Source organism: Malaya genurostris, chromosome 3 (assembly GCF_030247185.1).
Source record: "Malaya genurostris strain Urasoe2022 chromosome 3, Malgen_1.1, whole genome shotgun sequence".
Taxonomy (NCBI): Eukaryota; Metazoa; Arthropoda; class Insecta; order Diptera; family Culicidae; genus Malaya; species Malaya genurostris.
Window position 1 is genome coordinate 73,713,732 of NC_080572.1, and position 5,722 is coordinate 73,719,453.

A 5,722-nucleotide genomic window follows, 5' to 3' on the forward strand; every position below is an offset into this window, starting at 1 on the left:
TGTGGAGCGATGAGTAATTTATCGTTCGCTGCTTTGATATATGTTTGAGTGTTAGGAACTGATTTCAAGCGCGGCATTCGAATGAGCATTTGGACTGGACTGAAAAATGGTCTCGCTGAGAACCATTATTATTTCTTTTATTTTTCTACGTATTGTTTTCGAGTCTACAGTGCATTGTAGTTCGATATTGAGCTGCTAGTGCATCATTGAAATCGAAGACAAATCGTAAAATAGAACGACATTTATTTTGACAAAAACATTTTGTGCATGGTAACCAAAAACCTCTAAAATAATTTTGCCTTCAAATGTGGATTCCGTTTCGTTTGTCGACTAATTTCGCTCCTAGAATCTTGTCTCTTTGACTGGATTAATCTAATAACTTTGAGAATTTTTTTTTTGATAATTAATCGGCATGTGTGTTAGTTATGTTAGATATGTTCAGAAAGATTTTTAAATATTTTAAAATTGGTTGTGCAACGTATCACTGTTAAGTTTCACAATACTACCGAAAAAATCACTGTAGAACAACTTAATGTATATCTAAAACAACTGTGCAGTAAATCACCAACTTGTTTAAGTTTCACTAAAGTCCTGCAAAAAATTTCACATCGTCATGTGAAACGGGAGTAACTATAACAATTGTGCAACTTATCGAAAACTTTCCAAACGGCTGTCATAATAGTAGCGGACACAATATACGTCGAAATTGCTTTAAATCTCTTGTAGAAGAAAAATTAGTGAAATGATTGATGCTCTCCGCAAAAATGATTAACCGAATTGATAACCTTGCTGTAAAAAATATGTTTCTGCTGAGTCCGCATAGTTTTGGCTGCCTCATGAATTTTTAGGTAAGTGTGTGCAGTTTTCTTCAGTTTTAGAAAAACAATGATATAAAATCCAAATCTTGCAAATAAGTTGTGCAAGATTTATCTGCTTGAAATGAATGCAAAACTTGCCGACATGACAATATTATCATAAAGGTTGCAGGAATACAGCATAACATACGCAATGAAAACAAAAATCAATCAGATAAATTGTATTCGGTTTTCATCTCGCGAAAAAAAAAGCAGATCTGACTTCACTTTTTAAAGATATTGAACGCAAAGTTAATTCATAATAGTTACTCTCATAGTTATATATTACCGATTGTGGAACTTGTTTTTGCAACTCCAGCACATGGACTTGCCAATATAATACCTACAGTGCGTATCACAAAAGTCGGGCCCGCTAAGATGAATGACTATACTTTATTGTTGTTTAATTCAACTAGAAGATTACTGATAAAAAAACAAAACGTAGAGCATTTTTTCCGAAATATTAACATGTTAATGTTTCCTGTTATTTAGATGATATATGTTATTAGGTTGGGTGAACCTTTTTCTATCCAACTCACTGTTACCATGATTCCATGTTGGAAAATATTCAAGCAAAATTCACATTAATTACACATTTGTTTGATCAAAATCGTCTGAAAATTTTAAGAATGTTTGAATACACGTATTTTACACACCATTCCGATGATTCTCATTAAAAATAATAGACTGTTATTTTAACAGTAATTGGTGCACAATCATTAAAAACGCGTTAATTCAAAGGCGCTTGAAAATTTCGGCCGTACGAATACATGTTTCACCATAAAAATGCAGTTCGTTGTCGATTTTTCAATTACAAAAACACAAAAAATCAATTCTACAATATGTACCATTATCATTTTTCATGTGCAGATTATTTTACAAGACTCGTGTTTGCGTTAAGAGCAGTTGTATTGAAAATCAAATGTGAAACTTATTCATTTGAAATTAAGTTTGCATGTTTTTGTAAACGTCATTCCATTTCTTGTTTACATTACGTAGTAGTTCTTACGAGTTTCACAATTGTTTTTTCGCTGATTTTATTACTGCCTTTGTGGTGGAATCGAGGCATGAGTTTTTGTATCAGTTGCACAATCGTTGTGAATAAATGTTCGTAATAACGGATGAACTTGAAGATATGTTGCACAACACAGAAAAATTGCGCTTTTTCCATAACACAACAGTTATCAGAATAATAATATAAACTAACTTGATAAATTGCACAATTAGTAGAAAAATGCAGGACAGCAACTTAACATGCCACTTGGGTAGGTTCAGTTTTTGCAATGACTGAGTGGAAGCATATTTTGGAGAAGCCAAATGAATTAAAAACTCTCCGGAAAGTGGTTTTTTCTAAAAAGATACGCTCAGAGACATTCCGTGCAAAAGCGCTACCATTTCGCCATCCTATGCCTTGTGATAGACACAGCTCTAATACACGACTAGGTTTAGTAAAGCGTACATATAACATGGTCTAAATCCTAGCCGCCTCACGACCGGTATCCCATATCCAAACATCTTCTCTGTTCATCAGACAACAAACACTAGTCTTCTCCCTCTATACCTGCCTTCCTTCTCTATTGTGCCAGTCGCTGGGTGGTTACGGTAATCGATAGAGATGCTTGGATTTAGGATTTAGATCATGTTCGATGTACGCTTTACCAAACCTAGTCGTGTGTTAGAGCTGTGTCTATCACAAGGCGTATCTTTTCCAAAAAAGAATCATCTTTTCTGTGAGTTTCTCATTCATTTGGCTTCTCCAATATATGTTTCCACTCAGTCATTGCAAAAACTGATGTGTGCTTGACTAAACACGGGCTGGTAATGTCAGAAACATAACTGGATGATGTGAATACGAGCAAAACTGATGTGCTTTTTGCATACTTCCGTTTAGCTCTAAGCATCTTTAACCGTGTGAAATGAATAAATGAAAAAAGTGAGAGTATATACAGAAAAACGTGCTTAATCGACCTAGCAGTGAGATGATATCTTTTTTTATCAATCCGCATGTGTTTTTTGCATAAATATTCTGCGTAAGTTCCACTTTAAAGTTTACGGTAATTTATGGTACTTCCAGAGCCGGTAATCAGGAACCAACATAACCCAAACCGATTCGTATCTATATCGGTTTGAAATTTAAAAATTCATCATCCTGTAATTCCATAATCGTTAGAATTGGATAAAATTTATAAATTTTGTATGGGACTATAAGTTTATTTTAATTTGAATTCAACGATTCAATACTGAAACCGGAATTCGAAAATCGGTGTAGCCGAAATCAGATAAATTCTCCTCAGTAGCTGTATAGTTTACATTTGTTTCAAAATGTTTGAAAAACAGTGTAGACATTTTTGAGAAATCGTAGTGTGAATTAAATCCGAATCGAAAACTGAATACCTCTAAAACTGGAATAAGTTTATTTGGCTATCGACTATCCAAATCTGCTAACCCTATAAACCTTATTAATTTATGTGATATAGACATTTTTATACTAATCACCCTGTATCTTCGAAACCGGAAGTTGGATCTGACTGAAAAGCAAGATGTTTTATCGAATCATAAAATTTTTCATTTGAATCTTAGATCGGTTCAGTCATCTACGAGAAAAATGAGTTACACAATTTTAATTTCGTTTCACATATCATCCTGTAGTTCCGGAACCAGAGGTTGGAACCAAACATAATTCAGAGACCTTGTTTGGGAGCATACGACTTTTCATACCAATCTGAGTTTGTAGAAAACGGTTGAGTCATCTCCGAAAAAAATGAGTAAAATTATTTGTCACACACGCATTTGATGCTCTCGGCGAACTGATTCGAATGGTATATGGGTGTTATGTTCTTCCAGCATTTATTGCTGTAATTTTTGCAATGATTGTTTTGTTTTTTATTTAATTGAATTTCAAGTCATGTAATTTTCAAATCACATAATTTTACATGCTCTTGCACGTAAATTTACGTGAACTCCATGCTCCATTTACTTAAAACCGGTTTTTAGCGTAGCTTGTTGGATCAGTAAGCTAATTTTTGTGAATTGAAGGGTTGTCCAATAAGAGGTGTTATTTTTATTTTCAAAAACAGGCGAAGAAGGAAAATTTTATATACATAAAAAAAAGAAAAACACTAAACTCTGTGGGCCAAAACGGTCAATTTTTTTATCTCCCCGGTGAACGACCAGAATGGTTAAAGCCGGGGTAAAATAAATGTTATAAAAAATATATGTTCAAAGAAAAATCGCACTTCTGAGATAAATTATGGATGTTTTTTGCAATAACAATACCAGTAAAATGCAGGCCCTGGCTCCTCCCGAAATCAGAAACAGAGACAAAAAATAAATGTTTGATATGAAGCGAACAGTGTCAAAATTAAATAAAATAAAGGCTAAATCCGAGGCAAAATAAACGACAATAATAAAAAGACACTAAATTGTATTGGTTGACTTAAATGAGAAAGTGCGCGAGTTTATCATAGTTGGACAAGACTCCGCAGATCAGGAAGTTATCCTGCCACTGGATCCCGCACATACTTGTTTAGGACTAAAAAGACGAGCGCAAGTGCACTTCCAGTACATGTTTGGTTGGATTCATTGTTATACTCCAGAGAACAAAATGATCACCCGACAATGGATTGAAGTGGTGCTTCGAAGCGGCACGAATGCCTGGAAAGGTGGCTCAATGTGTCGGAAAGATCATGATGCCGGTTTTCTGGGATTGTCATAGTATACCTTTGGAGGAAAACCTTAATGCAAGTTTTAGCGTGCATTAATGGAGCCATTGAAGGCCGAAATCACTATGAAAGAGCCTCATGGTTCAGGATGTAAACTGTTCCCAAACCTCAAGTCATCTCTAAAAGGGGGTCGTTTTTGAATTTTAGACCGCTACTTTCGGAACCTGATACCGAAGCCTGTATACCCATAGGAAGTTTGCATGGCCATCATCTAATATGACCTACAAATTTAGAAGATGTTTTCCGTTCTCCACGAATCGAAGTAAGGAAACTATCTCGGACTTTTGTGCCTTGGAAATGGACATTCAGAATGTCTTAGACTGAAGTGACATGACAATAAACGTTAAGATATGTAATATAATAACCTTCTCTCAGCCATAGTCACAATACTCAACAATACTTAAGGAGTGTATCGAAAATAAGCTATCCACATATTTTCTTTCAAATTATGATAAAAAACGTTATTTTATTCAAACTAAAATTTGATCCTTTATTGTACGAGGTTAAACTTGAGCATAATAAAAACCGGATGAAATTTAGGTTATTCCTTCACGAATTTTCGAACTTTTGATCGAACGCTCTTCATCAAGTTCCGGACAAGTCTTGCATCGCATTTTTGGGACGCTTGAGCCCTTTGTTTAACTTCTGCATCTTTCCAGTTGCCTTACCAGTCTACTTGAAGACCCTCTTCACGATTGCCCAGTAACGTTCGATGGGTTGAAGCTGACGGCAATTTGGTGGATTGATATTTTTATCAACGAAATATATACCCTTTTCCGCAAGCCAATTGAGAGTGGTTTTGGCATAGTGAGCCGACGCTAAATCCGACCAAAACAGTGGAGGTGTACTATGCTTCTTATATAAAGGCAGCAATCTTTCTGGAGACACGCAGATCGATAGATTTCTGCATTTATAGTTTCGGTAGTGTAAAAAATGGTTGACTTCAAACCACAGGAAGATATTGCTTGCCATACCAGTATCTTTCGACCGAATTTCTCCACTTGAATCGACCTGTCCGTATCGCTCACATCCTCTCCAACGACGACAGTAAAGTATTGTGAACCTGGAAGGGGTTTTGAGTCCTTCTTTACATAAGTCTCATCGTCCATCAAAACGCATGCATCCGGACACTGCAAAAGGCTCGAA